The sequence below is a fragment of the Lathyrus oleraceus genome, chromosome 4 (genome assembly GCF_024323335.1).
Source record: "Lathyrus oleraceus cultivar Zhongwan6 chromosome 4, CAAS_Psat_ZW6_1.0, whole genome shotgun sequence".
NCBI lineage: Eukaryota > Viridiplantae > Streptophyta > Magnoliopsida > Fabales > Fabaceae > Lathyrus > Lathyrus oleraceus.
Genome location: NC_066582.1, coordinates 394,827,706 through 394,837,112, shown reverse-complemented (window position 1 = coordinate 394,837,112; position 9,407 = coordinate 394,827,706).

Sequence of the window (9,407 nt, the reverse complement as noted above, 5' to 3'; positions counted from 1 at the left end):
TGGACTTATACCAATCTCCAACAAAGGAAGCAAACACTTGGATGTCAGATGCCAATTTATCTGGGCTTATTCTAACCTCCAACGTATGATCATAGGAATACAAATGCCAAATTACACGGACTTACAATTGTATCCTCACATACAATCAAACAAATGCAACATATGATCACAGGAAAGCAAATGCCAACTTACAGGGGCTTACAATTGCATCCTCTCATACAATCAAACAATGCATCAAGCAAAGATGAGATGAGTGGCCAATGAAATGGTCTTACAACTCACTTCCATGTCATAGAAACAATGGCCAAAGGAATGGTCTTACAATTATTCTCAATGGGGAAATCAACAATGATATGATGTCACAAAGATAAATGAGATGATCATGCAATAATGAGCAATCAATGATGATAAATGCATAAAGCATGCAAGCAAGCATGTGCATATGAAGATAAGCAATCAAGCAATGAAATCATTCAGCACACGCTATAACCAAACAATGAGGCTCATACAAAAGGGTTGGGCATTGAAGCCAACTGGAATAGGGTCAATGGTGCTCTTAACCTTGCCATTGAGGGGCTAAGGTGAAGCAGATGAAAGGATATGAGGGGTGTACCTCATTGCTCTTATCCCTGGTCAGGGAGAGCATTGAATATCAGAAGGTGTGGGAGTTCAGAAAGTAGGAACTCTCTCCACAGATTAGACTCTATGGATCTTGGGCTTGGATCCCAATGCTACAACCATGTAATGGGAGCAAGGAGAAGACTCACAGAATAGTAGGAGATAGGTTGCTTATCTCTTGGATTCTACCAATTGCCTTATTTGAAGGACTTTTCCTGCTTGGGACAAAATGTAAACACACAAGCATTGCCTCTTAAGGAGGACTTCAGACAGTTGCCTGGCCAAGTAACAGGCCAGGTCTTCCAGACTACATGAAGAAAAGGGATTATACCTCAATGCAAATTGCTATATAGCAAAGAAAAGCAAGTTCTTAAGAACTAAGCAACTAAAGGTACCTGAAATAGTCAAACAGAATCAGTACACAATTCAAAAGTTTAAATCAAAAGGAGATAAGATCAACAGTCAAAACAAACAGACAAATGTGCAATGCACAAGTCTTAAGGCATATGAGCCAAGCAACCTACAAAACAAAGAGGTTAGCTTATTATAATCAAATAAACTCATTCAACTTGTATAAGTTTCTTTGAGACAATTGCTTCTTAACCTGAAAACATGAACTCAAACATAAGCAACAGGACCACTAGGACAAGCCTAGGGTCAAAAAGGAATGAGAAAGTCAAAACAGCAAATGACACCCAATCAAAATCAAGTTCAAACATTTAAGAAGCAAACTCAATTGGTTTCATGTTCATATCATGCATCATCATCATTTCATAAACAAATTAGGTCAAAGCATGGCAAATTAAAGCTCATAGAAGTCAACAGCAAGACTTAACTCAAAACCAATCATAAACAATTCCAAAAATCATAAAATACTTCATGATCAATCATAATCCATAACATGACATGCATATCAAATTTCAGCTCAATTGGATCATGGGAAGATAGTCAATGAAAATCAGAAAGTCAAAACAATTTCAAGCATGCTTAAAGAAGTCAACCAAACATGCATCAACTTCAAAAAATCATAAATCAGTGATAACATATGAGAAATGAATGGGATCAACACCATGGCAAAGCTTAATATGTCTACAAATCACATGTCAAATTTCAAATTCATCCAATAAATTATGAGAATTTCACAAATGAAATGGCATGGAGTGTCACAAAACGTCAACATATGACCAAACAGGGGAGAAAAATCTCAAACAATTAGGAAATGCCACAAATAATTCCAAGAAAAATCACATGTAAACTAGACATACACAAGTACATTCATGCAAAAATTCAAAGCAATTGGAGTTCAAGAAGCATGGTATTGAAAATCATGAAGTTGCACATCAATGGTGTGACACAAATTGTCACACCCTAATTCAAAAAATCATAACTCACAAACCAGAGATGATAAATTCATAAACTCTACACCAAAATCACCATGAATGTGTCTAGTTTAAGCACAAAAAATTTCAAAGCCATTGGACAAAGCATCATCATTTCACAAATGTTTTGGCAAAATGTACAAAATATGAGCACATGAACAAAACTCTAGCATCATTAAAAATCCACTCATCAAAAAAATCAGGAAAAATCATGATAAATAAATAGAGATCCAGATGAACACAATGCAAAAATTCTCATGAAATTTGGATTACAAATTTTTGTTTTTATGGTTCTTTGTGATCACTGATTTCATAACGAAAAGCAAAAAGTGAAAACAAAGGAAAAACAAATGTTTAACAATGTGAAAATTGAATGAAAACATCATTGTATATATGCTTTGCCAACAATGTCATCACTTCTCCTTTTGGCATGGGAGAAGGGTTTTAAACAAAGTGAATAATTACTCTGATCTATGGATAACTGTAGGAACATCCACAGCGACCCAATTGTGGCAGACACCACCAGGAATAACAAATTGTTCACATCTTCTGCATCTTCTTCAATGATAGCAGCAGCTTCCTCTTCTTCAGGTTGATCAGCATGGATGAATCCTCCACTTGTGAACAAACCTTGCTCATTGCATGCCCCAGAACAGTAGCCAATGCCAGCCCGGGATCTATTGTCTTCAAGTTCAAGCACTTTCCCTAATCCAGCAACTGCACCACATTCAATGGCCAGCTTCGCATCACGGTAGGAAGTGAATGAAGGAGACTTCTTCTCGATTGGTTCATCAATAGATAAAGCTTGGAATGGAGTTCCAACTTCATCCTCTGCGTCAATGTACGAGAAAGAAGACAGATGGCTAACCAGGAGAGCCTTTTCTCCCCCTACTACAACCAGTTTCTTGTTTTTGACAAATTCAGCTTCTGGTGTAGGGTGGATGTCACGGCGCCAGCCTCGTGAATCCATGGTCTGCCTAAGAGACAGCTATAAGATGGGTGGATGTCCATTACCTGGAAGGTAACTTGGAAATCACTTGGTCCTATCTTGATTGGGAGATCAACTTCTCCAATCACGGTCTTGCGCGACCCATCAAATGCTTTCACAACAACCCCACTCTGCCTCATAGGAGGACCTTGATATGACAGACGAGAGAGTGTGGATTTTGGCAATACATTTAAAGAAGATCCAGTGTCCACCAGCACATTGGACATTGCATCTGATTTGCAATTCATGGAGATATGTAAAGCCATGTTGTGGTCTCTTCCCTCCTCAGGGAGATCAGCGTCACAAAAGCTCAAAGTGTTGCAAGCGGTGATGTTTGCAACGATACTATCAAATTGCTCAATGGTGACGTCGTGATCAACATACGCCAGGTCCAAGACTTTCTGCAGAGCCTCCCTATGGGGTTCTGAATTCAGCAGCAGAGAAAGAATGGAAATCTTGGATGGTGTTTGTAGAAGCTGGTCTACAATGTTGTACTCACTCTTTCTGATGAGCCTCAACATCTCATCAGATTCTTCATCAACAATGCCACTCGGGCCAACTGAAGAAACAGAGATTTTGTACGGAGGAGGATGGTTTGGACATCAAGTGCCGGATTCTGAACATTAACAGCGGTCCCCACAGGACGCTCAACAGTATCAGAAGCAACAGGAGCTTTGGCAGGTGCAGAAAATACACGACCACTTCGGGTCAACCCACTGACATCAGCTACATTGGTCACGGAAGTGGAAGGCAAAGGCACTTCGACCCCATCCTGGACAGCAACAGGATTGTACCGGAATGGCACAGCTCGATCAGAGGAATAGGGCACAGGGCCGGCAGGTTTAATGACCAAGGAAGGGGAAGCCTTCGGCTTGTTGCTATTGTAATGAATAACAACAGGCTTAGGCAGCTTGAACACTGGTGATATGACATTCACCTCGGGCTCAGCTATATCAACATTGCGATTCTGCAGAATCTCAATGGTACCTTCATTCAACAACTTCTGAAGTTCTTTGCGTACTTGATCGCAACCCAAGCGGTTAACTGAACAGACGCGGCACTTGTCGTGGTTATGCTCCAAGTAGCTGTACTGACACAGCATCCGATGTAATTCAACCAACGACTGCCTGATATGGCTCACATATCTAACCTTGTACTTCCCAAGGCATTCCTGAATCATATTCACAGACTTCCCATGCGAAGGCAATGGGTTCTTGGTGACATTCGGGCTTGAGTCCTCAAAACTCAGAATTCCATTTCTCATAAGGTCTTGAACCTTAGTCTTCAGTGGGTAGCAATTTTCCACATTATGGCCCGGAGCACCGGAATGGTAGACACAATGCTGGTCTGGTTTATACCACCATTGTGGATTTGCAGGAATGGCAGGAGGATCCCTGGGAGAAACCAATTTCCTCTCCAACAAGGAGGGATAAAGCTCTGCATATGTCATAGGAATTGGATCGAAGCTGATCTTCTTCCTATCATAATTCACATTAGCTTGATTGGTTGTACTTCCACGAGGCTGGTAAGCCTGTTGCTGTGGACGTTGCTGTTGTTGTTGGTACTGCGGTTGTTGATATTGCTGTTGATGCTGATACTGTTGATGTTGATATTGTGAGCAATCTTTGAATACAGGTGCTATATGAGCCACCTGGTGCTGATGTCCGGCACGATGTGCAGGCTTCCTCTGAACAGAGGGTCTTCTATGCTTAGGCTGAGACTGCACAACGTGTGCTTCCCCTTCTTTCCTCTTAAACGCCCCATATCGTTTAGAGGAAGAGCTATCATCCTTAGCCAACCGTCCTTCACGGACACCTTCTTCGAGACGCATCCCCATGTTCACCATCTCGGTGAAATCAGAGGGAGCGCTCGCTACCATCCGCTCATAATAGAATGAGCCAAGAGTCTTCAGAAAGATCTTGGTCATTTCCTTCTCTTCTAACGGTGGAGTGATTTGAGCTGCCAGCTCTCGCCATCTCTGGGCGTACTCCTTGAACGATTCTTTATCTTTCTGCGACATGGACCTGAGTTGATCTCGGTCAGGCGCCATATCGACATTGTACTTATATTGCCTGACGAAAGCTTCGCCAAGGTCGTTGAAAGATCGGATGTTGGCACTGTCCAGGCTCATGTACCATCTGAGTGCTGCACCGGACAAGCTGTCCTGAAAATAATGAATCAGGAGTTGATCATTATCTGTCTGAGTCGACATCTTCCTGGCGTACATGACCAGGTGAGCGAGTGGACAGGTGTTCCCCTTGTATTTTTCAAAGTCAGGGACCTTGAATTTGATTGGTATTTTCACACCGGGAACTAAGCAGAGTTCGGCTGCAGACTTGCCGAATAGATCTTTGCCACGGAGAGTCCTCAATTCCTTTCTCAGTTCGAGGAATTGGTCGTTCATAGCATCCATCTTTTCATGAACGTCTGAGCCCTCAGATGGCTCGGAGTGATAAATAGTGTCGTCTACCCTGGGCATGGTATGCACGACAGGAGGAGCGGGAACAGGGACCGGGCTAGATGCCGGCATATGAGCAAATGTTGGAGCTGGCAGATCGGGCATAAAACCTGGAGGCATCCCCCAAGGGAACCCGGCTGGCATAGCATTGGGCGCATGGGCGCTGACTGGCACAGTCGAAGTGGTTATCTCTGAAATGATTGTCCTCTGAGCAGGAGTTGCGGGAGGCGGAGTAGGCTGATTCTGAGCAGCGAGGAGTTGCTCCATCAAAGCGCCAAGTCTGGCGACCTCTTCCTTCAATTCTCGGTTCTCTTGTTCCAGTTGCTCCATGACTCTGGCAGAGTTGACTCGCGTATAATACCGGTGAGTCAGCTTGTCTTCAAAATAAATGAAGAACACAAGGTTAGGAACAGAAAACCAGAAACAAAGGGTACCTGTTTATGCAAAAAAATGATGCATGAAATGCTTGTGCAAATGCTTTGTTTTCAAGGAACCCTTAGGGTATTATTTGCAATATTTTGAATAGTTAAAGCATTTTAATTACTCATGGAAAATATTTCATTCAAAATACTGAGACAAAGAAGTACATCATTCTTTAATCATTACAAAGAGAAAAGGTAAATGACATCCTATGGATCCCTAGAAGCTCGGGATGCTGGAAGACGAGAAGTGCACAACTTCTTGATCTCTCTCTCATAGGCCGCTTCCATGTCAGCTTTCTCTTTTGCAAGTTGATCATACTTCCTTTCCAGAATTTGGAAGACTGAGGAAGCAGAGATGTCCAAGCGTCGTTCGGATCGTCGATCACTCGGTGCTCGAGGAACTCAATCATAGCGTCCTTCTCCTTGAGCTGCTGCAGCAATTCCTCTCTTTCACGGATCCAAGCACGCGAAAGGTCTTCTTCTCTCAACTCCTCTACACGTTGGGTAGGGAGGGTTGAAGGCCCAGCCACATCCAACGGTGTAGGTCTCGGATGATCATACGGCATCAAGTAGGTAGCAGCTCTCTGTCTGACCCAAGAGGTGTATGGTCCAAAGCAATGCAGTTCTTTGGACCCAACTCGTTCCTACCTTCTTGCGAATACTGCGCCAAGCACGGACAAATCTGGCTTTCAGGCCTTGGGGATCTTTACCCTCCAGAAAGAATACACCTTCTAACAGAATGTTATGGGGTTTATCCTTTAGGGGGAACCCAAGCTGACGTCGTGCGAGAATAGGATTGTAGCTGATCCCACCATATGTGCCAAGAAGAGGCACATTAGGGAATTCACCACAATAGTCGATGATCTGAACGGTATCATACACACGATCATACCAGGTGATATCATCATTGGTGAGAGACATGAGTCTCTGAGACCACCGTAGACATCCCTTGTTCTCCTTAAAAGCAACTGTCTGCGGCAAGTGCGAAATAAACCACTTGTACAGCAAGGGTAGACAGCAGACAATAACTCCTCCTCCTTTCACATTCCTGGAGTGCAAGGAAACATAGGCATCGCCCAACAAAGTCGGAACTAGATTAAGAACTGAGAAGATCCTAATAGCATTCATGTCCACGAACTTGTCGAAGTTGGGAAACAACACCAATCCATAGATGAGTAGCACAAACAGAGCCTCAAAGGCATCCTCACTCATGGCCTTCCCATAGAAGGTAGCTTGGGCAATGAGGAACTCGGAAGGAAAACCCTGAATTCCGCCTTTGGTAGTCAGATTAGCTCTAATCAACTCTTCATCTATGTGCAACAAGCTGGAAATCTCTCGAGCAGATGGAATATCCTCTAAGCCACTGAACGGCACTTGATCCAGAATCGGAATCCCAATAAGGTGAGAATACTCCTCTAAAGTCGGCAACAACTGGAAGTCCGGAAATGAGAAGCAATGATACAAGGGATCATAAAACTGAGCTAAGGTACTCATCAACCCTTCGTCCACCTGAGTAGTCAGCAGAGGTAGGAGCTTCCCATAGCGAGCTTTGAAACCCAAGGGATCTAATACATATGATGTCAGATTCCTTAACTCTTTTACATCGGGCTGTCTAAAGCTGTACTTCTTTGTATGCCTTTTTGGTCTTTCCATGTCTGAAAATTTTGCAAATAAACCCTTTAAGTTCCTTGAAAATTTTCCTTTTTTGATGACATGAAGTGCAGATGAATGCATGAATGTATGAATGCAACAAACACACTCAAGGATCAAGCAAAGCACACCAAACAAAGGTCATGGGAAAGCTCATGGTATCCCTAATATCAATCATCCATTTTGGTGGATTTAGGTTTTCACCTTATCAACACCCAAGTTCCATTGATATTAACGGTACATGAACCGGCTCGAACACCCTTAATATCAACCAGCCGCTTTGGTGGATTTTAGGTTTTACACCTGATCCGGGATCCATTGATATTAACGGTGTCTGAACGACTCAACCATGAATCACGGGTTTGTTGAGAGTCACGAGCATGGAGTCTCGGTTAAAAACCACCCAAAGGGAGTGTACTAGGGTTTAAACCTGCCAGACATGTTCTATCAGAGGTTCCCATAATCATCGTTCCATCTTTCGAATATTATCGGAGGAACGAATACTCGTATTCCAAGAATATTCTCAAGAGAAACTCTTATGAGTGTAGTATCGCGTAACAATCGTATCAGAACTGACATCTGAACGACCTCCGCACTACGGTCCTAAAAATAGGCCAAGATGGGTTTGGTAAACTACGGTCCTTGGCTTCTGCGGAACATGATTGAAAGAATAATGCCTAACCACAAATAACTTGTGTGACATTATTAATCCAACATGACCTCCACCAAGTGAATGGACTCGCAAGTCAACTGGCTAAGGAATACTCCACACCAGTCAACAAGACTATGCCATTCTCCTATCCTAGAGTGCACTCGAGTTCGGGTATAGAACTCATCTCACAGATCACCAAAGCAAACAGCAATTGTATATCAAGCAATTCAAACATTACAATCAATACAGTCATCCCAAATTGTACAAAAATATGTCATATAACAGATAACAATATAGCACAACAAGGGTGAAAAGTAGGCAATACCACCAAGGATTCATTATATCCCCAGTGAGTCGCCACTTTTCTGTAGCGGTGTATTCGTCGCTATATGATCTATTGATTAAACCATAAGCAAAGCATACAATGAATTTCGAGTCGCCACCGCACTTTTATTTATCCAAAGGACTGGCTAAAAAGCGAACAAAAGCCTAAGAAGTTTTACACGTAGAAAACTAATAAAAAGATCAGAGAGTCTGGGTAAGGGGTAAATTACGCAATGGGAAGGTGTTAGGCACCCACTACGTCCTAGGTACTCCTAGGGAGCCCTTTTCACACTTGTTGTAAAAATTGTTATTTGTTTTGACATAAATATTGTGCAAACATGATTGGGATGATGAGAAAAGAAATATACAATTTTTATTGGGTTTGAACGGATGAACCCGTTGCCTACGTACCTTCCATCAAAGGTAAGGATCAAAACGCCGTAGTTCGGCTAAAAACTTCCAAAAGTTAGTGGATTCAATTTTAAACACAAGCCCTAAGGTCTTACGTTATCCACGGGAGAAAACTCAACCTTATACAAACAACAGGTCCACCATGTGAGAACAGCTTCAACTTGCTAGTGAGGGGTTAACCCTATAATAAGCAAGGAAGACTTACAATTCAATCAACTAAGGACAAATAGGTGAGATTGACATCAACCAACTAAGATAAATCAAACCTATAGCTCATGTATGAAAACTTAGCAAGGATGGACAAAGCCACAAAAACATTGAATGGGTGAAGTTAATTGATTGTGAGTATTCACAAAAGGAGGGTCAAGGTATGATTAAGATTTATTCAAAGAAGTGTTATGAAATGGAGTTAGAAAAAAGTCAAGGACTTGGGTCCAGGTTTTCAGTTTGAAAAGCATGAAGATGTTTGCACAATATCTATCTCAAGTTTGAAAGTAATGTGTGA